At 34.7% G+C, this 24,887-nt stretch overlaps 4 long non-coding RNA genes across 12 annotated transcripts in view; 2 read left to right on the top strand and 2 right to left on the bottom strand.

The window, feature by feature from the left end:
- Nucleotides 1–24,887, bottom strand: part of LOC126747707 (uncharacterized) — a 31,603-nt gene that overhangs the window by 969 nt on the left and 5,747 nt on the right. The window lies entirely within an intron of this gene.
- LOC126747706 (uncharacterized) lies at nt 451–24,411 on the top strand. 2 transcript variants are annotated; one of them, XR_007664334.1, is made up of 6 exons: nt 451–730; nt 1,097–1,169; nt 17,239–17,351; nt 23,173–23,285; nt 23,383–23,489; nt 24,101–24,411. It is a non-coding gene; the product is annotated as an uncharacterized LOC126747706 (long non-coding RNA). The 2 variants fall into 2 exon arrangements; XR_007664333.1 differs by having other exon boundaries at nt 457–730; nt 23,383–24,411.
- LOC126747709 (uncharacterized) lies at nt 2,183–15,392 on the top strand. 8 transcript variants are annotated; one of them, XR_007664342.1, is made up of 5 exons: nt 2,183–2,559; nt 8,752–8,962; nt 9,479–9,650; nt 14,467–14,599; nt 15,288–15,392. It is a non-coding gene; the product is annotated as an uncharacterized LOC126747709 (long non-coding RNA). The 8 variants fall into 8 exon arrangements; XR_007664340.1 differs by lacking the exons at nt 2,183–2,559; nt 14,467–14,599 and adding exons at nt 3,884–4,451; nt 14,811–14,943; XR_007664339.1 differs by lacking the exon at nt 2,183–2,559 and adding an exon at nt 3,884–4,451.
- LOC126747708 (uncharacterized) lies at nt 12,367–13,882 on the bottom strand. Its single transcript, XR_007664336.1, has 3 exons — nt 13,727–13,882; nt 13,211–13,554; nt 12,367–12,522 (listed from the first exon to the last, which is right to left on the bottom strand). It is a non-coding gene; the product is annotated as an uncharacterized LOC126747708 (long non-coding RNA).

Here is a 24,887-nt window from a genome sequence, read left to right as displayed (position 1 = left end):
TTTTCATGCAAATAAGCCCAAAGTGCCATACATATTCTTAAAGGGCGTTAAACCGGCTTTAATTTAATGTATAAAACTTTGAGTAACAAACAGTTCCTTCACAAGAAAATCTACTTGAACTTATTTTTAAACAATATAAACCCTCCGAATAAAACTTCGTATAAATCACCAGTAAGAGCCTTAAATTTAAAAGTAAGTGCTGCCACGGGTACTCCGGGAACAACATTTAACGATTCTATCGAAAGAACCATCCAAATCGGACTCCTTGGGGCCCAAATCCGCTCCTTAAGGCCCCCTTTAAGCACCATCACCGAGTGAGGTTATGTTGTGATGATGATTAGTTCCAAAAGTCACCGCCGGGGGGCGTGGCAGTTTCGACAAGTGACACTCTCGGACAGCTTCCGGTACGGGGGGGCGTAACGCGCATGCCCGGCCTATGCAAATTTGACAGTTCGAGGGAAACTCGGCTCGTGATTGGTGCAATTGATGACAGCTGACAGTCAAGAGGAGGAAATTCGGGTCCGTTTTCGGTTCGCCAGGTCCTTTCCCTGGGAGGCGTCGACCGGTGCCCTTGAAATGCGGGGGGAAGTCCCGGAAAATCGCTCGGGAAAACCGAAAAAGTGAGGATTAATTATGAAAGGTGTGTAAAAAGTGTTCTCTAGAGCGTGAGCTTCATTTTGATGTAATTTTCGTGGGTGTGCCCCTATTTTTTCTATGGAAAAAGTGCGAGGTAAGATTTTGGTCCTTTGGGAAACCTGGCTTAATAGTGGTTTTTCCGAGATAACTCGGGAAATTCGTTAGTTACGTAAAAAACGGTATTTGCATCGTGTTCTATGAATCGAGGGCTTCATTTTGGTGTATATATCATTGGGGGGGATAAGTTTTTTGCGTGGAAATTCGCGTGAAAAGATTTCCCTTATTCGAGGGTCCTTTGGGTCGTTGAAACATGGCGTCATCGACCCTCGCGAACGACAAAATGGCCGCCATGAAATATTACTCATTGATTGCTATTGATTTTAAATTGGAATGTGTTAAATGGGGTGGATTTATTTAATTTTCTTTTTAAATATTCAATTTTTTCTCTCTATTTTTATAGTGTGGCCTTTTCTGGGAGCTATCGACGGTCCAGAGGAGGACACAGACAGAAAAAGACGAGAACACAGTTAGAGGTGAGTGAAATTCTCTTGTTATTCGAATTATTCGCTAATTAATTTAACACTTTTCATGGTTTTAATTGAAACACTTTGTATATATTTGATATAAACATGTCTTATGTTTATATCCCTCTTAAGAGGTATACAGGGTGTTCTAAAGCAAGGACTCCTTGTATCCTGACATAATTATTCCTGTTGTTATCGGAGTGTCAATATTTGTGCTTGTGTGGTGCTTTTTGTGTGTGTTTTATAATATTTTTAATGTTTTATATATTACAATAGCCTTATAAACTTTATATCTGTTATGTAATGCAATATATGCCCATATTTGAGTGCCAACAACAATAAATCATCAAACTTTAAGTGTGTACCTCTACAAACCAAACAGTGGGTTTCCTTTCAAGAAATCACCATCATCAGGGAAGATCCTCAACTGTTTTTATTATTATTATATGTTATGTATTTTATTTATTTATATATGTGATCACAATTTATGCTTTAAATTTGAATAACTTTTGTTTTATTTCCCTAATCGTGTTGTTTAGGGAGCAATAAAGTTGGTCCTATGAGTTTTACTTTTATTTACCCTGTTTTCTTTGTACATTTATTGTTTTTAATGAATATTGTATTGTTTATTGTTATTGTTGGAGAGGGAACATGATGGGCAACATTTTATTGAAAAAATGATAGAAATCCCTCTATTAGGTCCGGAGATATTGAACTTTTATCAAACAGGGGATACCTACTCTCGATGAGGGAGTTTTGAGTAATTACTCATTAAAGTTTTCCGGGATATCCTCCATATAACTTAAAAGAATCAATAAATTTTGAAGATTTAATCCTTAAATCCAGAATAAAACAGTCCAGTTTCTCTTAGTTCCAGATTCCAACAATTGAATCCATGATTTTTCACTTTTGTGTTCTGATGGTAGTTGCAGTTAATTGTGAACTTTTTCCAGGCATATGGAGTAATTTTCTGTTTCTTCCCTATGCACTTGAACCTGTTTTCAAGTGTTTTCTGGAAATTGAAGTACATTTTCAGTACTTCCAGGTTGTCGAAGTTAATTCCTATTTTTGCCAATCATTTTTTTCATTATTAGGTAACTTGGGTCATAACTCCACTTCTGGTGGTCAGATCGGGTTGATTTTTGTTTTAAAAGATTCTTTGAATTGTTGTTCAGCTTTCACTAAAAGAATCATGGAAATCCATCCATTAGAACCTTTTTTATCCAGGTTTTTGTAAATCATGTCCAAGAAAAAAGACAGTTTGAGGTAACTTGGGTCATAACTCCACTTCTGGTAGTCAGATCGGGTTGATTTTTGTTTTAAAAGATTCTTTGAAGTGTTCTTAAGCTTTTAGTGGAAGAATCATGGAAATCCATCCATTAGAACCTTTTTTATCCAGGTTTTTGGAAATCATGTTCAAGGGAAAAGACAGTCTCAGGTAACTTGGGTCATAACTCCACTTCTGGTAGTCAGATCGGGTTGATTTTTGTTTAAAAAGATTCTTTAAAATGTTCTTCAGCTTTCACTGAAAGAATCATGGAAATCCATCCATTAGAACCGTTTTTATCCAGGTTTTTGTAAATCGTGTCCAAGAGAAAAGACAGTCTGAGGTAACTTGGGTCATAACTCCACTTCTGGTGGTCAGATCGGGTTGATTTTTGTTTAAAAAGATTCTTTGAAGTGTTCTTAAGCTTTTAGTGGACGAATCATGGAAATCCATCCATTAGAACCTTTTTTATCCAGGTTTTTGGAAATCATGTTCAAGGGAAAAGACAGTCTCAGGTAACTTGGGTCATAACTCCACTTCTGGTAGTCAGATCGGGTTGATTTTTGTTTTAAAAGATTCTTTGAAGTGTTCTTAAGCTTTTAGTGGAAGAATCATGGAAATCCATCCATTAGAACCTTTTTTATCCAGGTTTTTGTAAATCATGTCCAAGAAAAAAGACAGTTTGAGGTAACTTGGGTCATAACTCCACTTCTGGTAGTCAGATCGGGTTGATTTTTGTTTTAAAAGATTCTTTGAAGTGTTCTTAAGCTTTTAGTGGAAGAATCATGGAAATCCATCCATTAGAACCTTTTTTATCCAGGTTTTTGGAAATCATGTTCAAGGGAAAAGACGGTCTTGGGTAACTTGGGTCATAACTCCACTTCTGGTGGTCAGATCGGGTTGATTTTTGTTTAAAAAGATTCTTTGAAGTGTTCTTAAGCTTTTAGTGGACGAATCATGGAAATCCATCCATTAGAACCTTTTTTATCCAGGTTTTTGGAAATCATGTTCAAGGGAAAAGACAGTCTCAGGTAACTTGGGTCATAACTCCACTTCTGGTAGTCAGATCGGGTTGATTTTTGTTTTAAAAGATTCTTTGAAGTGTTCTTAAGCTTTTAGTGGAAGAATCATGGAAATCCATCCATTAGAACCTTTTTTATCCAGGTTTTTGTAAATCATGTCCAAGAAAAAAGACAGTTTGAGGTAACTTGGGTCATAACTCCACTTCTGGTAGTCAGATCGGGTTGATTTTTGTTTTAAAAGATTCTTTGAAGTGTTCTTAAGCTTTTAGTGGAAGAATCATGGAAATCCATCCATTAGAACCGTTTTTATCCAGGTTTTTGTAAATCATGTCCAAGAAAAAAGACAGTTTGAGGTAACTGGGGTCATAACTCCACTTCTGGTAGTCAGATCGGGTTGATTTTTGTTTTAAAAGATTCTTTGAAGTGTTCTTAAGCTTTTAGTGGAAGAATCATGGAAATCCATCCATTAGAACCTTTTTTATCCAGGTTTTTGTAAATCATGTCCAAGAAAAAAGACAGTTTGAGGTAACTTGGGTCATAACTCCACTTCTGGTAGTCAGATCGGGTTGATTTTTGTTTTAAAAGATTCTTTGAAGTGTTCTTAAGCTTTTAGTGGAAGAATCATGGAAATCCATCCATTAGAACCGTTTTTATCCAGGTTTTTGGAAATCATGTTCAAGGGAAAAGACGGTCTTGGGTAACTTGGGTCATAACTCCACTTCTGGTGGTCAGATCGGGTTGATTTTTGTTTTAAAAGATTCTTTGAATTGTTGTTCAGCTTTCACTAAAAGAATCATGGAAATCCATCCATTAGAACCTTTTTTATCCAGGTTTTTGTAAATCATGTCCAAGAAAAAAGACAGTTTGAGGTAACTTGGGTCATAACTCCACTTCTGGTAGTCAGATCGGGTTGATTTTTGTTTTAAAAGATTCTTTGAAGTGTTCTTAAGCTTTTAGTGGAAGAATCATGGAAATCCATCCATTAGAACCTTTTTTATCCAGGTTTTTGGAAATCATGTTCAAGGGAAAAGACAGTCTCAGGTAACTTGGGTCATAACTCCACTTCTGGTAGTCAGATCGGGTTGATTTTTGTTTAAAAAGATTCTTTAAAATGTTCTTCAGCTTTCACTGAAAGAATCATGGAAATCCATCCATTAGAACCGTTTTTATCCAGGTTTTTGTAAATCGTGTCCAAGAGAAAAGACAGTCTGAGGTAACTTGGGTCATAACTCCACTTCTGGTGGTCAGATCGGGTTGATTTTTGTTTAAAAAGATTCTTTGAAGTGTTCTTAAGCTTTTAGTGGACGAATCATGGAAATCCATCCATTAGAACCTTTTTTATCCAGGTTTTTGGAAATCATGTTCAAGGGAAAAGACAGTCTCAGGTAACTTGGGTCATAACTCCACTTCTGGTAGTCAGATCGGGTTGATTTTTGTTTTAAAAGATTCTTTGAAGTGTTCTTAAGCTTTTAGTGGAAGAATCATGGAAATCCATCCATTAGAACCTTTTTTATCCAGGTTTTTGTAAATCATGTCCAAGAAAAAAGACAGTTTGAGGTAACTTGGGTCATAACTCCACTTCTGGTAGTCAGATCGGGTTGATTTTTGTTTTAAAAGATTCTTTGAAGTGTTCTTAAGCTTTTAGTGGAAGAATCATGGAAATCCATCCATTAGAACCTTTTTTATCCAGGTTTTTGGAAATCATGTTCAAGGGAAAAGACGGTCTTGGGTAACTTGGGTCATAACTCCACTTCTGGTGGTCAGATCGGGTTGATTTTTGTTTAAAAAGATTCTTTGAAGTGTTCTTAAGCTTTTAGTGGACGAATCATGGAAATCCATCCATTAGAACCTTTTTTATCCAGGTTTTTGGAAATCATGTTCAAGGGAAAAGACAGTCTCAGGTAACTTGGGTCATAACTCCACTTCTGGTAGTCAGATCGGGTTGATTTTTGTTTTAAAAGATTCTTTGAAGTGTTCTTAAGCTTTTAGTGGAAGAATCATGGAAATCCATCCATTAGAACCTTTTTTATCCAGGTTTTTGTAAATCATGTCCAAGAAAAAAGACAGTTTGAGGTAACTTGGGTCATAACTCCACTTCTGGTAGTCAGATCGGGTTGATTTTTGTTTTAAAAGATTCTTTGAAGTGTTCTTAAGCTTTTAGTGGAAGAATCATGGAAATCCATCCATTAGAACCGTTTTTATCCAGGTTTTTGTAAATCATGTCCAAGAAAAAAGACAGTTTGAGGTAACTGGGGTCATAACTCCACTTCTGGTAGTCAGATCGGGTTGATTTTTGTTTTAAAAGATTCTTTGAAGTGTTCTTAAGCTTTTAGTGGAAGAATCATGGAAATCCATCCATTAGAACCTTTTTTATCCAGGTTTTTGTAAATCATGTCCAAGAAAAAAGACAGTTTGAGGTAACTTGGGTCATAACTCCACTTCTGGTAGTCAGATCGGGTTGATTTTTGTTTTAAAAGATTCTTTGAAGTGTTCTTAAGCTTTTAGTGGAAGAATCATGGAAATCCATCCATTAGAACCGTTTTTATCCAGGTTTTTGGAAATCATGTTCAAGGGAAAAGACGGTCTTGGGTAACTTGGGTCATAACTCCACTTCTGGTGGTCAGATCGGGTTGATTTTTGTTTTAAAAGATTCTTTGAATTGTTGTTCAGCTTTCACTAAAAGAATCATGGAAATCCATCCATTAGAACCGTTTTTATCCAGGTTTTTGTAAATCGTGTCCAAGAGAAAAGACAGTCTGAGGTAACTTGGGTCATAACTCCACTTCTGGTGGTCAGATCGGGTTGATTTTTGTTTAAAAAGATTCTTTGAAGTGTTCTTAAGCTTTTAGTGGACGAATCATGGAAATCCATCCATTAGAACCTTTTTTATCCAGGTTTTTGGAAATCATGTTCAAGGGAAAAGACAGTCTCAGGTAACTTGGGTCATAACTCCACTTCTGGTAGTCAGATCGGGTTGATTTTTGTTTTAAAAGATTCTTTGAAGTGTTCTTAAGCTTTTAGTGGAAGAATCATGGAAATCCATCCATTAGAACCTTTTTTATCCAGGTTTTTGTAAATCATGTCCAAGAAAAAAGACAGTTTGAGGTAACTTGGGTCATAACTCCACTTCTGGTAGTCAGATCGGGTTGATTTTTGTTTTAAAAGATTCTTTGAAGTGTTCTTAAGCTTTTAGTGGAAGAATCATGGAAATCCATCCATTAGAACCTTTTTTATCCAGGTTTTTGGAAATCATGTTCAAGGGAAAAGACGGTCTTGGGTAACTTGGGTCATAACTCCACTTCTGGTGGTCAGATCGGGTTGATTTTTGTTTAAAAAGATTCTTTGAAGTGTTCTTAAGCTTTTAGTGGAAGAATCATGGAAATCCATCCATTAGAACCTTTTTTATCCAGGTTTTTGGAAATCATGTTCAAGGGAAAAGACAGTCTCAGGTAACTTGGGTCATAACTCCACTTCTGGTAGTCAGATCGGGTTGATTTTTGTTTAAAAAGATTCTTTAAAATGTTCTTCAGCTTTCACTGAAAGAATCATGGAAATCCATCCATTAGAACCGTTTTTATCCAGGTTTTTGTAAATCGTGTCCAAGAGAAAAGACAGTCTGAGGTAACTTGGGTCATAACTCCACTTCTGGTGGTCAGATCGGGTTGATTTTTGTTTAAAAAGATTCTTTGAAGTGTTCTTAAGCTTTTAGTGGACGAATCATGGAAATCCATCCATTAGAACCTTTTTTATCCAGGTTTTTGGAAATCATGTTCAAGGGAAAAGACAGTCTCAGGTAACTTGGGTCATAACTCCACTTCTGGTAGTCAGATCGGGTTGATTTTTGTTTTAAAAGATTCTTTGAAGTGTTCTTAAGCTTTTAGTGGAAGAATCATGGAAATCCATCCATTAGAACCTTTTTTATCCAGGTTTTTGTAAATCATGTCCAAGAAAAAAGACAGTTTGAGGTAACTTGGGTCATAACTCCACTTCTGGTAGTCAGATCGGGTTGATTTTTGTTTTAAAAGATTCTTTGAAGTGTTCTTAAGCTTTTAGTGGAAGAATCATGGAAATCCATCCATTAGAACCGTTTTTATCCAGGTTTTTGGAAATCATGTTCAAGGGAAAAGACGGTCTTGGGTAACTTGGGTCATAACTCCACTTCTGGTGGTCAGATCGGGTTGATTTTTGTTTAAAAAGATTCTTTGAAGTGTTCTTAAGCTTTTAGTGGACGAATCATGGAAATCCATCCATTAGAACCTTTTTTATCCAGGTTTTTGGAAATCATGTTCAAGGGAAAAGACAGTCTCAGGTAACTTGGGTCATAACTCCACTTCTGGTAGTCAGATCGGGTTGATTTTTGTTTTAAAAGATTCTTTGAAGTGTTCTTAAGCTTTTAGTGGAAGAATCATGGAAATCCATCCATTAGAACCTTTTTTATCCAGGTTTTTGTAAATCATGTCCAAGAAAAAAGACAGTTTGAGGTAACTTGGGTCATAACTCCACTTCTGGTAGTCAGATCGGGTTGATTTTTGTTTTAAAAGATTCTTTGAAGTGTTCTTAAGCTTTTAGTGGAAGAATCATGGAAATCCATCCATTAGAACCGTTTTTATCCAGGTTTTTGGAAATCATGTTCAAGGGAAAAGACGGTCTTGGGTAACTTGGGTCATAACTCCACTTCTGGTGGTCAGATCGGGTTGATTTTTGTTTAAAAAGATTCTTTGAAGTGTTCTTAAGCTTTTAGTGGAAGAATCATGGAAATCCATCCATTAGAACCTTTTTTATCCAGGTTTTTGGAAATCATGTTCAAGGGAAAAGACAGTCTCAGGTAACTTGGGTCATAACTCCACTTCTGGTAGTCAAATCCGGTTGATTTTTGTTTTAAAAGATTCTTTGAATTGTTGTTCAGCTTTCACTAAAAGAATCATGGAAATCCATCCATTAGAACCTTTTTTATCCAGGTTTTTGTAAATCATGTCCAAGAAAAAAGACAGTTTGAGGTAACTTGGGTCATAACTCCACTTCTGGTAGTCAGATCGGGTTGATTTTTGTTTTAAAAGATTCTTTGAAGTGTTCTTAAGCTTTTAGTGGAAGAATCATGGAAATCCATCCATTAGAACCTTTTTTATCCAGGTTTTTGTAAATCATGTCCAAGAAAAAAGACAGTTTGAGGTAACTTGGGTCATAACTCCACTTCTGGTAGTCAGATCGGGTTGATTTTTGTTTTAAAAGATTCTTTGAAGTGTTCTTAAGCTTTTAGTGGAAGAATCATGGAAATCCATCCATTAGAACCGTTTTTATCCAGGTTTTTGGAAATCATGTTCAAGGGAAAAGACGGTCTTGGGTAACTTGGGTCATAACTCCACTTCTGGTGGTCAGATCGGGTTGATTTTTGTTTAAAAAGATTCTTTGAAGTGTTCTTAAGCTTTTAGTGGACGAATCATGGAAATCCATCCATTAGAACCTTTTTTATCCAGGTTTTTGGAAATCATGTTCAAGGGAAAAGACAGTCTCAGGTAACTTGGGTCATAACTCCACTTCTGGTAGTCAGATCGGGTTGATTTTTGTTTAAAAAGATTCTTTAAAATGTTCTTCAGCTTTCACTGAAAGAATCATGGAAATCCATCCATTAGAACCGTTTTTATCCAGGTTTTTGTAAATCGTGTCCAAGAGAAAAGACAGTCTGAGGTAACTTGGGTCATAACTCCACTTCTGGTGGTCAGATCGGGTTGATTTTTGTTTAAAAAGATTCTTTGAAGTGTTCTTAAGCTTTTAGTGGACGAATCATGGAAATCCATCCATTAGAACCTTTTTTATCCAGGTTTTTGGAAATCATGTTCAAGGGAAAAGACAGTCTCAGGTAACTTGGGTCATAACTCCACTTCTGGTAGTCAGATCGGGTTGATTTTTGTTTTAAAAGATTCTTTGAAGTGTTCTTAAGCTTTTAGTGGAAGAATCATGGAAATCCATCCATTAGAACCTTTTTTATCCAGGTTTTTGTAAATCATGTCCAAGAAAAAAGACAGTTTGAGGTAACTTGGGTCATAACTCCACTTCTGGTAGTCAGATCGGGTTGATTTTTGTTTTAAAAGATTCTTTGAAGTGTTCTTAAGCTTTTAGTGGAAGAATCATGGAAATCCATCCATTAGAACCTTTTTTATCCAGGTTTTTGGAAATCATGTTCAAGGGAAAAGACGGTCTTGGGTAACTTGGGTCATAACTCCACTTCTGGTGGTCAGATCGGGTTGATTTTTGTTTAAAAAGATTCTTTGAAGTGTTCTTAAGCTTTTAGTGGACGAATCATGGAAATCCATCCATTAGAACCTTTTTTATCCAGGTTTTTGGAAATCATGTTCAAGGGAAAAGACAGTCTCAGGTAACTTGGGTCATAACTCCACTTCTGGTAGTCAGATCGGGTTGATTTTTGTTTTAAAAGATTCTTTGAAGTGTTCTTAAGCTTTTAGTGGAAGAATCATGGAAATCCATCCATTAGAACCTTTTTTATCCAGGTTTTTGTAAATCATGTCCAAGAAAAAAGACAGTTTGAGGTAACTTGGGTCATAACTCCACTTCTGGTAGTCAGATCGGGTTGATTTTTGTTTTAAAAGATTCTTTGAAGTGTTCTTAAGCTTTTAGTGGAAGAATCATGGAAATCCATCCATTAGAACCGTTTTTATCCAGGTTTTTGGAAATCATGTTCAAGGGAAAAGACGGTCTTGGGTAACTTGGGTCATAACTCCACTTCTGGTGGTCAGATCGGGTTGATTTTTGTTTTAAAAGATTCTTTGAATTGTTGTTCAGCTTTCACTAAAAGAATCATGGAAATCCATCCATTAGAACCTTTTTTATCCAGGTTTTTGTAAATCATGTCCAAGAAAAAAGACAGTTTGAGGTAACTTGGGTCATAACTCCACTTCTGGTAGTCAGATCGGGTTGATTTTTGTTTTAAAAGATTCTTTGAAGTGTTCTTCAGCTTTCACTGAAAGAATCATGGAAATCCATCCATTAGAACCGTTTTTATCCAGGTTTTTGTAAATCATGTCCAAGAAAAAAGACAGTTTGAGGTAACTTGGGTCATAACTCCACTTCTGGTAGTCAGATCGGGTTGATTTTTGTTTTAAAAGATTCTTTGAAGTGTTCTTCAGCTTTCACTAAAAGAATCATGGAAATCCATCCATTAGAACCGTTTTTATCCAGGTTTTTGTAAATCATGTCCAAGAAAAAAGACAGTTTGAGGTAACTTGGGTCATAACTCCACTTCTGGTAGTCAGATCGGGTTGATTTTTGTTTTAAAAGATTCTTTGAAGTGTTCTTCAGCTTTCACTAAAAGAATCATGGAAATCCATCCATTAGAACCGTTTTTATCCAGGTTTTTGTAAATCATGTCCAAGAAAAAAGACAGTTTGAGGTAACTTGGGTCATAACTCCACTTCTGGTAGTCAGATCGGGTTGATTTTTGTTTAAAAAGATTCTTTAAAATGTTCTTCAGCTTTCATTAAAACAATCATGGAAATCCATCCATTAGAACCGTTTTTATCCAGGTTTTTGTAAATCATGTCCAAGAAAAAAGACAGTTTGAGGTAACTTGGGTCATAACTCCACTTCTGGTAGTCAGATCGGGTTGATTTTTGTTTTAAAAGATTCTTTGAAGTGTTCTTCAGCTTTCACTGAAAGAATCATGGAAATCCATCCATTAGAACCGTTTTTATCCAGGTTTTTGTAAATCATGTCCAAGAAAAAAGACAGTTTGAGGTAACTTGGGTCATAACTCCACTTCTGGTAGTCAGATCGGGTTGATTTTTGTTTTAAAAGATTCTTTGAAGTGTTCTTCAGCTTTCACTAAAAGAATCATGGAAATCCATCCATTAGAACCGTTTTTATCCAGGTTTTTGTAAATCATGTCCAAGAAAAAAGACAGTTTGAGGTAACTTGGGTCATAACTCCACTTCTGGTAGTCAGATCGGGTTGATTTTTGTTTAAAAAGATTCTTTAAAATGTTCTTCAGCTTTCATTAAAACAATCATGGAAATCCATCCATTAGAACCGTTTTTATCCAGGTTTTTGTAAATCATGTCCAAGAAAAAAGACAGTTTGAGGTAACTTGGGTCATAACTCCACTTCTGGTAGTCAGATCGGGTTGATTTTTGTTTTAAAAGATTCTTTGAAGTGTTCTTCAGCTTTCACTAAAAGAATCATGGAAATCCATCCATTAGAACCGTTTTTATCCAGGTTTTTGTAAATCATGTCCAAGAAAAAAGACAGTTTGAGGTAACTTGGGTCATAACTCCACTTCTGGTAGTCAGATCGGGTTGATTTTTGTTTAAAAAGATTCTTTAAAATGTTCTTCAGCTTTCATTAAAACAATCATGGAAATCCATCCATTAGAACCGTTTTTATCCAGGTTTTTGTAAATCATGTCCAAGAAAAAAGACAGTTTGAGGTAACTTGGGTCATAACTCCACTTCTGGTAGTCAGATCGGGTTGATTTTTGTTTTAAAAGATTCTTTGAAGTGTTCTTCAGCTTTCACTGAAAGAATCATGGAAATCCATCCATTAGAACCTTTTTTATCCAGGTTTTTGGAAATCATGTTCAAGGGAAAAGACAGTCTCAGGTAACTTGGGTCATAACTCCACTTCTGGTAGTCAGATCGGGTTGATTTTTGTTTTAAAAGATTCTTTAAAATGTTCTTCAGCTTTCATTAAAACAATCATGGAAATCCATCCATTAGAACCGTTTTTATCCAGGTTTTTGTAAATCATGTCCAAGAAAAAAGACAGTTTGAGGTAACTTGGGTCATAACTCCACTTCTGGTAGTCAGATCGGGTTGATTTTTGTTTTAAAAGATTCTTTGAAGTGTTCTTCAGCTTTCACTAAAAGAATCATGGAAATCCATCCATTAGAACCTTTTTTATCCAGGTTTTTGTAAATCATGTCCAAGAAAAAAGACAGTTTGAGGTAACTTGGGTCATAACTCCACTTCTGGTAGTCAGATCGGGTTGATTTTTGTTTTAAAAGATTCTTTGAAGTGTTCTTCAGCTTTCACTAAAAGAATCATGGAAATCCATCCATTAGAACCTTTTTTATCCAGGTTTTTGTAAATCATGTCCAAGAAAAAAGACAGTTTGAGGTAACTTGGGTCATAACTCCACTTCTGGTAGTCAGATCGGGTTGATTTTTGTTTTAAAAGATTCTTTGAAGTGTTCTTCAGCTTTCACTAAAAGAATCATGGAAATCCATCCATTAGAACCGTTTTTATCCAGGTTTTTGTAAATCATGTCCAAGAAAAAAGACAGTTTGAGGTAACTTGGGTCATAACTCCACTTCTGGTAGTCAGATCGGGTTGATTTTTGTTTAAAAAGATTCTTTAAAATGTTCTTCAGCTTTCATTAAAACAATCATGGAAATCCATCCATTAGAACCGTTTTTATCCAGGTTTTTGTAAATCATGTCCAAGAAAAAAGACAGTTTGAGGTAACTTGGGTCATAACTCCACTTCTGGTAGTCAGATCGGGTTGATTTTTGTTTTAAAAGATTCTTTGAAGTGTTCTTCAGCTTTCACTGAAAGAATCATGGAAATCCATCCATTAGAACCTTTTTTATCCAGGTTTTTGGAAATCATGTTCAAGGGAAAAGACAGTCTCAGGTAACTTGGGTCATAACTCCACTTCTGGTAGTCAGATCGGGTTGATTTTTGTTTAAAAAGATTCTTTAAAATGTTCTTCAGCTTTCATTAAAACAATCATGGAAATCCATCCATTAGAACCGTTTTTATCCAGGTTTTTGTAAATCATGTCCAAGAAAAAAGACAGTTTGAGGTAACTTGGGTCATAACTCCACTTCTGGTAGTCAGATCGGGTTGATTTTTGTTTTAAAAGATTCTTTGAAGTGTTCTTCAGCTTTCACTAAAAGAATCATGGAAATCCATCCATTAGAACCTTTTTTATCCAGGTTTTTGTAAATCATGTCCAAGAAAAAAGACAGTTTGAGGTAACTTGGGTCATAACTCCACTTCTGGTAGTCAGATCGGGTTGATTTTTGTTTTAAAAGATTCTTTGAAGTGTTCTTCAGCTTTCACTAAAAGAATCATGGAAATCCATCCATTAGAACCTTTTTTATCCAGGTTTTTGTAAATCATGTCCAAGAAAAAAGACAGTTTGAGGTAACTTGGGTCATAACTCCACTTCTGGTAGTCAGATCGGGTTGATTTTTGTTTTAGAAGATTCTTTGAAGTGTTCTTCAGCTTTCACTGAAAGAATCATGGAAATCCATCCATTAGAACCGTTTTTATCCAGGTTTTTGTAAATCATGTCCAAGAAAAAAGACAGTTTGAGGTAACTTGGGTCATAACTCCACTTCTGGTAGTCAGATCGGGTTGATTTTTGTTTTAAAAGATTCTTTGAAGTGTTCTTCAGCTTTCACTGAAAGAATCATGGAAATCCATCCATTAGAACCTTTTTTATCCAGGTTTTTGGAAATCATGTTCAAGGGAAAAGACAGTCTCAGGTAACTTGGGTCATAACTCCACTTCTGGTGGTCAGATCGGGTTGATTTTTGTTTAAAAAGATTCTTTGAAGTGTTCTTAAGCTTTTAGTGGACGAATCATGGAAATCCATCCATTAGAACCTTTTTTATCCAGGTTTTTGGAAATCATGTTCAAGGGAAAAGACAGTCTCAGGTAACTTGGGTCATAACTCCACTTCTGGTAGTCAGATCGGGTTGATTTTTGTTTTAAAAGATTCTTTGAATTGTTGTTCAGCTTTCACTAAAAGAATCATGGAAATTTATCCATTAGAACCTTTTTTATCCAGGTTTTTGTAAATCATGTCCAAGAAAAAAGACAGTCTCAGGTAACTTGGGTCATAACTCCACTTCTGGTAGTCAGATCGGGTTGATTTTTGTTTTAAAAGATTCTTTGAAGTGTTCTTAAGCTTTTAGTGGACGAATCATGGAAATCCATCCATTAGAACCTTTTTTATCCAGGTTTTTGGAAATCATGTTCAAGGGAAAAGACGGTCTTAGGTAACTTGGGTCATAACTCCACTTCTGGTGGTCAGATCGGGTTGATTTTTGTTTTAAAAGATTCTTTGAATTGTTGTTCAGCTTTCACTAAAAGAATCATGGAAATCCATCCATTAGAACCGTTTTTATCCAGGTTTTTGTAAATCGTGTCCAAGAGAAAAGACAGTCTGAGGTAACTTGGGTCATAACTCCACTTCTGGTGGTCAGATCGGGTTGATTTTTGTTTAAAAAGATTCTTTGAAGTGTTCTTAAGCTTTCAGTGGACGAATCATGGAAATCCATCCATTAGAACCCTTTTTATCCAGGTTTTTGGAAATCATGTTCAAGGGAAAAGACGGTCTTAGGTAACTTGGGTCATAACTCCACTTCTGGTGGTCAGATCGGGTTGATTTTTGTTTTAAAAGATTCTTTGAATTGTTGTTCAGCTTTCACTAAAAGAATCATGGAAATCCATCCATTAGAACCGTTTTTATCCAGGTTTTTGTAAATCGTGTCCAAGAGAAAAGACAGTCTGAGGTAACTTGGGTCATAACTCCACTTCTGGTGGTCAGATCGGGTTGATTTTTGTTTAAAAAGATTCTTTGAAGTGTTCTTAAGCTTTCAGTGGACGAATCATGGAAATCCATCCATTAGAACCCTTTTTATCCAGGTTTTTGGAAATCATGTTCAAGGGAAAAGACGGTCTTAGGTAACTTGGGTCATAACTCCACTTCTGGTAGTCAGATCGGGTTGATTTTTGTTTTAAAAGATTCTTTGAATTGTTCTTCAGCTTTCACTAAAAGAATCATAGAAATCCATCCATTAGAACCGTTTTTATCCAGGGTTTTGGAAATCATGTCCAAGAAAAAAGACAGTCTTAGGTAAGTTGGGTCATAACTCCACTTCTGGTGGTCAGATCGGGTTGATTTTTGTTTAAAAAGATTCTTTGAAGTGTTCTTAAGCTTTTAGTGGACGAATCATGGAAATCCATCCATTAGAACCCTTTTTATCCAGGTTTTTGGAAATCATGTTCAAGGGAAAAGACAGTCTCAGGTAACTTGGGTCATAACTCCACTTCTGGTGGTCAGATCGGGTTGATTTTTGTTTTAAAAGATTCTTTGAAGTCTTCTTCAGCTTTCACTAAAAGAATCATGGAAATCCATCCATTAGAACCGTCTTTATCCAGGTTTTTAGAAGTCATGTCCAAGAAAAAAGACAGTCTAAGGTAACTTGGGTCATAACTCCACTTCTGGTGGTCAGATCGGGTTGATTTTTGTTTTAAAGGATTCTTTGAAGTGTTCTTCAGCTTTTATTGAAAGAATCATGGAAATCCATCCATTAGAACCTTTTTTATCCAGGTTTTTGTAAATCATGTCCAAGAAAAAAGAAAGTCTGAGGTAACTTGGGTCATAACTCCACTTCTGGTGGTCAGATTGGGTTGATTTTTATTTTAAAAGATTCTTTGAAGTTTTATTCAGCTTTCAAAACTAAAATCAAGGAAATCTGATGAATAGAACAGAAGTTATTCCACTTTGTACCCAGAGAGGATTTTCTCGGTGGACTTTCAACAAATTTGCACATAAAAACAATTCTACTAAACCAATTTCAATGATTTATGCCTCTAAAGCTGTAGAACGTTCTTCTAAAGCTATCAACACCAAAATCAAGCAAATCTGATAAAAAGGACAAAAGTTATGCCACTTTGTATCAAAACTGGTCTCGACTAACAGATTTTCATTCAAGTGTCCCCATAAAGTCAGTTCTCCTCAACCAATTTCAATCATTGATGACTTCAAAGCTTCAGAATGTTCTTCCAAATCATTCAGTACCAAAATCATGGAAATTGAATGATTAGAAGTCAAGAAATTCCATTTTGGGTGTTGGGTATGGTGGTCTCGGAAAGTTGGACCTGTCACTTGTACCTACAAATATTTGGCCATTTCTTGCACAAAACCTCAAAGTGCCATACATATTCTTAAAGAGGATGAAACCAGCTTCAATTTCATATATCCAACTTTGGTATTCAAGCAAAATTCTTGAAACAAACTTTGTTTTTGTTTTTATGTTAATGTAAATATAAAACATAACCAACAAATATTTCGTGTGCGGTTTTATGCGCACAGGCTCCTGACAGTATCGCTCCCTCTTGTGACAGGCTCCGAAACTAGAGGTCAATGCGCATGCCTGGCGCCATTAGAACTTCGGGAACTGGTTGCTACAATTGGGGGGAGCTCCCGGAAAATCATCTGGGAAATCGGGAAAAGTGGCGATTAATTGTAAAAAATATGTGAAAAGTGTTCTCTGAACCGCGAGCTTCATTTTGATGTAATTTTCATGGGTGCGCCCCTGTTTTTTCTATGGAAAAACAGTGAGGTAAGATGATCGTTCGTTTGTTCCTGGTTGGAAAGTCGTTTTTTCGCAATAATTGGGCAAATTTTTGGGTTGCGTAAAATAAAGTGCTCGAATCGTGTTCTATGCATCGAGGGCTTCATTTTGACGTATAATTCAATAGGGGGGCTCATTTTTTTTGGTGGAAATTCACGTGAAAAAAATTTCATTTTTCACGGGGGTCGATGACCTCTTTCCATGGCGTCATCGACCACCATTGGAACGGCAAAATGGCCGCCATCGTTTTTCGGGCCTTATGGGAAATCGATATTATTATCGATATTTATTGAAACGTTTTAAATGGGGTTATTTACGTTTTTCTGAGTTTTATTTAATTTTTTCATGAAAACTTCATTAAACCGATAGGATTTTCATTTTTTTTTAAATGACTTCCCTCTTTTCCAGACATAACCTCACATATGGCCCCTCTGGGTAGTTATCGAGTCCAGAGGAGGTCGAACAGAACAGGGACAGAAGAGGACTCAAGGAAATGCCTCCCGGAGGTAAAAAGAGTACAAGTAAGGGCCATTAATTTCTTATATTATGCAATTTGTGCTTATTAATTTGAAATTTGCCAATGTTGCCTCGCAACTTGATATCTTGCAATTTTTTTTTTAAATTTGGCAATATTTACAAAAAATACAGGGTTGCATTAAGGTTTCTTTCTCAAATTGACAGTGTTTAATTAATAAATAAATATAATTATGAATGCAATGTTGCAAGAAATAATTTTTGTAGAATTTAACAACATTTTTATAAGGTTTTCGCTTCAATTATTGTTTGTTTCATTATAAAATAATGAAACACTTATTGTACATATTTGCGTACATTTCTAATGTTTTTGCTTGTTATTATGTTTATCTTTCTTTAAAATTTATACAGGGTGCCATAAACTGCTTTTCCTTGTATATCTCCTCTTGCTTTGACATCGGTAGTGCTTATTTTTGTGCTTTTCTTGTGCTTAAAGTGAGTGTGCATTTATGTGTTTAATATAAATGAAATTGTAAAACAATTGGTGTAATGCCAATTGTTTTCTTTCAATGTATATAAGATTAAGTGTGTACACTTTAAGTCTGTAACTGTACAGACAAACTAGTGATCCAAGAAAAAGACATTTCTATTCTGGATCAGAGGTTCCTTGGACTAATTTAAAGGATCCACCTACAGACTCTTTGTTTTGTTTCGAGAAGTCACTCACAGTTTGCAGATGACTGAACCACAACAGCCTTTATTTATTTTGTATTTATTGTTTTTATTTATATATATATTGTACTATTGACAATAATAACATGCTTTAAATCTGAAAAATTGAGTTTTCTTTCCCTAATCATATTGTGTTATGGTTAGGGTTCAATAAAGTTTGTTGTTTGTGTTTTATTTTTACCCTCTTCAAGATTTATTGCTCTGTAAAGGAGCCTCAAGGTTTGTACATTTATTTTATTTGTTATTTACTGTAATTTTCTGTTGTTACTGTTCGAGGGGAACACATTTTCCCATTTTGCTCTGTAACTCTAAAATTGTCCAAAATTTCTAAATTTTTGTAAAGGCATTATTTGTTCTAAACTAAAAATCCTTTCCTTAGAGGCAATTTTCATGAAAATCGATGGAAAATTGAAGAAGTTATTCCACTTTTAACTTATACTTGCTAACAACTTTGGAAAATTTTCTAAAATTGCCTTTAACTCAAAAACAGTCGGGTTTACAAACATTTCTGTAGATACATTTTTCGTTTGCAATTAGAAATCCTTTCTTTCAAGGTGATTTTCATGAAAATCCGTGGAAAATTGGGGAAATTATGGCCATTTGTCTCAGAAGCATTTTCCAACATTCTCCTTTTACTCTGGAATTTTCCAGTTTTTAAAAATTTTCTTAGATACATTTCTTGTTCTAAATTAAAAACCCTTTCTCTAGAGCCAACATTCCTGAAAATTGATGAAAAATTAGGGAAATTATTACAATTTTCACTTACACTCTGTCGAGGACTTCAGCAAATTTTCCAAATTTCACTTTGATTCAAAAACTATTGGGTTTATGGAAATTTTTGTAGATATATTATCCATTTGGAATTTAACACCCTTTCTTTTCAGCCAATTTTCATGAAAATCTGTGGAAAATTAAGGAAGTTATCATACTTTTCACTTAGACTCTGTCGAAGACTTCAAATTTTTCTTTGATTCAAAAACTATTCAGTTTATGAAAATTTCTGTAGATACATTTTTCATTTGGAATTAAAAGCCCTTTCTTTTAAGCCAATTTTCATAAAGTCAAATAAAGGAAAATTAAGGAAATTGGTGAAGATTTTCTACTTGACACTTCTACTAATTTGACACTTGTTCCAATTTACCCTTTATCTCTGAAATTTCCCAATTTTTCAAAATTTTTATAGATACATTTCTTCTAAATTAAAAATCCTTTCTTTAGATCCAACTTTCATAAAAATCTATGGAAAATTAGGAAAGTTATCACAGTTTTCACTTATACTCTGTCGAGAACTTGGGCAAATTTTTCAAATTTCACTTTAATTCAAGGACTATTGGGTTTATGGAAATTTTTGAAGATATATTTTTTGTTTGGAATTTAACACTCTTTCTTTTAAGCCAATTTTCATGAAAATCGATGGAAAATTGAAGAAGTTATTGCACTTTTGACTTTTTTCTGGCAAATTTTCCAAAAGTTCCTTTAACTCAGAAACAGTTGGTTTTATGAAAATTTGTGTAGATACATTTTTTGTTTGGAATTAAAAAATATTTCTTTTAAGACAATTTTCATTAAAATCGGTGGAAAATTGATAAAGTTATTGCAGTTTTTGACTCACAGCCTGTCGATAACTTTGGATTTTTCAAATTCTTCTTTGACTCAGAAACCATTGGGTTTATGGAAATTTCTGTGTATACATTTATTGTTTGCACTTAAAAAATCTTTTCTTTCAAACCGATTTTCATGAACATCGGTGGGAAATTAAGGAAGCTATTCCAGTTTTTCTCTTAGACACCCTTTAAACTCGTGGAGTTTTTCAACTTTTCAAAATGTTTATAGATACATTTCTTGTTCTAAATTAAAAATCCTTTCTTCTAAGCCAACTTTTATGAAAATCTGTAGAAAATTAGGAAAGTTATCATACTTTTCACTTACACCCTGTCGAGGACTCTTCAAATTTTCTAAATTTCACTTTGATTCAAAAACCATTGGGTTTATGAACATTTTTGTAGATACATTTTTTGTTTGCAATTAAAAAACGTTTATTTTAAGACAATTTTCATGAAAATCGGTGGAAAATTGAGGAAGTTATTGCAGTTTTTGACTCACACCATTTGTCAACGACTTTGGATTTACCAAATTCTTCTTTGACTCGGAAACCAGTATACATTTATTGTTTGTTCTAAATCAAAAAACCTTTCTTTAGAAGTAATTTTCATATAAATCGGTGGAAAATTGGGAAAGTTATCATACTTTTCACTTACACCCTGTCGAGGACTCTTCAAATTTTCCAAATTTCACTTTGATTCAAAAAACTATTGGGTTTATGAAAATCTTTGTAGATATATTATTCATTTGGAATTAAACACCCTTTCTTTTAAGGCAATTTTCATGAAAATCAGTGGAAAATTAGTGAAGTTATTGCAGTTTTTGACTCACACCCTCTGTCAACAACTTTGGTTTTCCAAATTCTTCTTTGACTCAGAAACCATTGGGTTTATGGAAATTTTTGTGTATACATTTTTTGTTTGCAATTAAAAATTCTTTCTTTTAAGCCAACTTTCAAGAAAATCTGTGGAAAATTGAGGAAGTTATCATACTTTTCACTTACACCCTGTCGAGGACTCTTCAAATTTTCCAAATTTCACTTTGATTCAAAAACTCTTGGGTTTATGAACATTTTTGTAGATATACTTTCTACTTGGAATTAAAAACTCTTTCTTTCAAGCCAAGTCACATGAAAATATGTGGAAAATTCAGGAAATTTTTAAAGGTTTTCCACTTAAGACACATATTCCAAGTCATGCCTTCAACTCTGAAATTTTCAATTTTTGTGAAATTTTCATAGATACATTTCTTCTTCTAAATTAAAAATCCTTTCTTTAGATCCAACATTCATGAAAATTGATGGAAAATTGGGGAAGTTATCACAATTTTCACTTACACTCTGTCGAGGACTTTGGCAAATTTTCCAAATTTCTCTTCGATTCAAAAACTATTAGGTTTATGAACATTTTTGTAGTTATACTTTCTATTTGGAATTAAAAACTCTTTCTCTCAAGACAATTTCATGAAAATCTGTGGAAAATTGAGAAAATTATTGCATATTCTGACTGAGACTTGGTTAATTATAGTAGGATTTTTCAAATTTCCTTTAGGTCAAAAACTATTGGGTTTTTGGGAATTTTTGTAGACACATTTTTTGTTTGGCATTAAAAATCCTTTCTTTAAAGCCCATTTTCATCAAAATCTGTGGAGAATTAGGGAAGTTATTACACTTTTTGATTTTCATTGTGTCGAGAACTATGGCAAATTTTCCAAAATTACCCTTGGCTCGGAAACAGTTGGGTTTATGAACATTTTTGTAGATACATTCTTCGTTTGGAATCAAATATTCTTTCCTGTGAACTAACTTTTAGGAAAATTGATGGGAAATTAGGGAAATTATGGCACCTTGTCTTGGAAGCATTTTCAAACATTTTCATGTTACTTTGGAATTTTCTTGTTTTTTCAACATTTTCATAGATACATTTCTTGTTCTAAATTAAAAACCCTTTCCTTAGAGCCAGGTTTCATGAAAATTGATGGAAAATTAGGAAAGTTATCACACTTTTCACTTACACTCTGTCGAGGACTCTTTAAATTTTCCAAAGTTTCCTTTAACTCAGAAACAGTTGGGTTTATGAAAATCTTTGTAGATATATTTTCCATTTGGAATTAAAAACCGTTTCTTTCAAGCCACTTTTCATGAAAATCCGTGGAAAATTAAGGAAATTAGTGAAGATTTTCACTTATTAAATTGACACATCTTCCAATTTACCTCTTTATCTCCGAAATTTCTCAGTTTTTGCAAATTTTTATAGATACATTTCTCGTTCTAAATTAAAAACCCTCTCCTTAGAGCCCATTTTCATGGAAATCTGTGGAAAATTGAGAAAGTTACGGCCCTTTGTATCTCATTCATCCATAAAAAATCATTCAAATCCGCCTTTTTCGCGGCCATTTAATCTCCTGACGTCACCTTCGTCCCACGTGACCACGACCGGTTCGATTATCAAATCCGATCTGCTCCAAAATTAGCTCCCTCTCTCTCGCTCCCGCTTGTGTCATGCCCCGAAACAAGTTCTCGGTGCGCATACTCCGCCATTTTTAAATCAACGTGTTCGATCCTGATTGGTCACGAGACATCGGACATGATCGCGCATATGATGATGATGTAATCCGTTCCTCCTTTTCGTTAGCTGTGTCGTCACTGGTTGTTAAAAATGGCGGAGGGCTCCCGGAAAAACGCCCGGGAAATCGGGAAAAGTCGGAATTAATTATGGAGAGTGCTTGTAAAGTGTTCTCTAGACCCTGCGCTTCATTTTGATGTAACTTTCATGGGTGTGCCCCCATTTTTTCTATGGAAAAACTGTGAGGTAAGATCATCGGTCTTTGTTCCCTTTGTCTCAAAGTGGTTTTTTCGCGATAACTGCTCGAATTTTCGATTTACGTGAAAAACAGTATTCGCATCGTGTTCTATGCGTCGAGGGCTTCATTTTGGTGTATATATCGTGGGGGTGCATAAGTTTTTCTAGCGGGAAATCGTGTGAAAAGGTTTTCCCGTTGTAGGGTCGTTTCGATGGCGTCACCGATCGCCATCGGAACGGCACAATGGCTGCCATCATTTTCGGGCCTTATGGGAAATCGATATTATTATCGATATTTATTAAAACGTTTTAAATTGAGTGGATTTACGTTTTTTCGATGCCGTTTTTTGAGTTTTATTGATTTTTCATGAAAATTTAATTAAACCCACCTCACAATAATTAAATGTTTTCTTTTGTTTGTTTTGAATTTTGAAACATAACCTCACTTTCTAAGTTCGACAAGGGACTTTTTGTTTTTAAGGTGCCTTACACTAAAGCTGTAATTTAATTTAGCAGAGTTAACAGAGATTTAACGGCCAAAGTAAAGGCTTAATATTAATTTATAGTTAATAATAATAATAATTAGACCATAACACACTTGTACATACATATTCACATAACTGATTATATGAAGTGCATTATATTTTAGTTTTTCCATGACCTTTAAATTGTATTGTCTGTTGTTCTCAGTACATGTGTCGTTATAAATCTTCAATTTTTCCTTTTTTTCCAGACATAACCTCACATAAGGCCCCTCTGGGAGCAATCGAGTCCAGAGGAGGTCGAGCAGAACAGGGACAGAAGATATCATATAAGAAAAGGACAAAAGAAGACAGTTAAGAGGAGGTGAGCAACATTCTCTTTTTTTATTTTTCAATTAATAAACACCCTGTATATATTTACATATTGGTATAATATAATTAATATTTCTTTCTCGCTTTAGATGGAACCCCAATTGTCATGTGGTCCATCTCGAGTAGTCCCTGGAAACAGTCGAGCAGCAGTGAAACAAAAGAGGATCCGAGAGGGAAATGCTTCTGGAGGTCAGAGGTAAGTGACATTCAACTTTTTTTCTCACTCTCACTCTCTCATTTGTTATTTGCTATGGTGCTAATCAACTTGACATTTTCCAACGTTGCTTACAAGGAAAAAGGTTTTTATTTATTAAAAAAATGCGGTGTTGCCATTTTGAGTATTTTTGCATGGGTTTTTTGGAAATTTAGCCATATTGAAATAATTAATAAGGTGTTGTTGCATGGTTTAATTAGTGTACATATTTTTTGGGGGGGAGGGGGGAGTTTTGCAAGAAAGTTTGGCAACGTTTAAATACTTATATCGCGTGATTTATTGCGACCTTGCATGATTGATTAACTTTAATTATTGTTATTATATTATGTGCTATGGTGTTTATTATTGTGTAGTGCTTTCGTGCTTTCATAACCTCAAATTATTAACATTCGTGTCTATTTGTGTGCCTTAACCTGTATGTACCTCCTCTACAACACGATCCTTGTATATATAGTTCCATCTCACTCATCATCATATTATGCACAGAGGAAAAATTCACCATAAGTTAGTGGATGCTTAATGCTATTAACATATTCCCTCCTTTTCCATGCTATGCCTATAATGGATGAGTGTGTCTTTGTCTTGCGTATTAGGCAGCAACTTCCCCTATTAGGGGACATAATATGAACCAAAAAACAACTACAGAGACTGACTATATATATGCTTGAAGTAGCACTAGAGAATTTGATTTAATGCAGTATGAAGATCTTGTACCAGAGTCCTGGACCGGAAACTTTCATTTGTTTTGTTTTTTTCAAACAAAAGAACAGGGGAAACAGTTGAAGCTTGCAGATGACCGGACCTTTGGAGTGTTTCTTCATATTTTTCTTTTGTTTTTTCCTCAATTGTTTTATGTATTTTATTGTGCATTTTTATTTAAAATTGTAATAAAGTGTGCCCTAAATTTGAGCGTTTTATTTCCCTAATCGTATTGTTTAGGGACAAATAAAGTTAGTCATATATGTGTTTTATTTATTTTTTTTTACCCCATCTTTAACCGGTTTTTACTAGTAAGTTTTGAGGGAAAATTCCCATTTGTTGTTTGGTTTTAATAGATTTCCTATTGACAATCATTTTGATGCAAAAATAAAGGAAATCCGTTCAGTAGGTCAGGAGTTATTGAGTTTTTAATGACCAGGGGTGTATCAGTGAATAAACTCGGTTCTATTGATTCGATTTTAACGATTTATGCCTTAAAAGTTGCTGAATTTTCTTTGAAACGTTTCAAGACCTGAACCAAAGAAATCTGACGATTAGAACGGGATATTTTCAATTTTTTGTAAAAATTGAGCCTCGACTAAAGAGTTTTCACAAATTTTCAAATAATGTCACTTCTACTGCTCCGATTTTCATGATTTATGTCTCAAAAGCTTCAAAATA

This window comes from Anthonomus grandis, chromosome 19 (genome assembly GCF_022605725.1).
Source record: "Anthonomus grandis grandis chromosome 19, icAntGran1.3, whole genome shotgun sequence".
NCBI lineage: Eukaryota > Metazoa > Arthropoda > Insecta > Coleoptera > Curculionidae > Anthonomus > Anthonomus grandis.
Note: the sequence above shows the minus strand (reverse complement) of the source record. Positions and strands in the feature narration are given on the sequence as shown.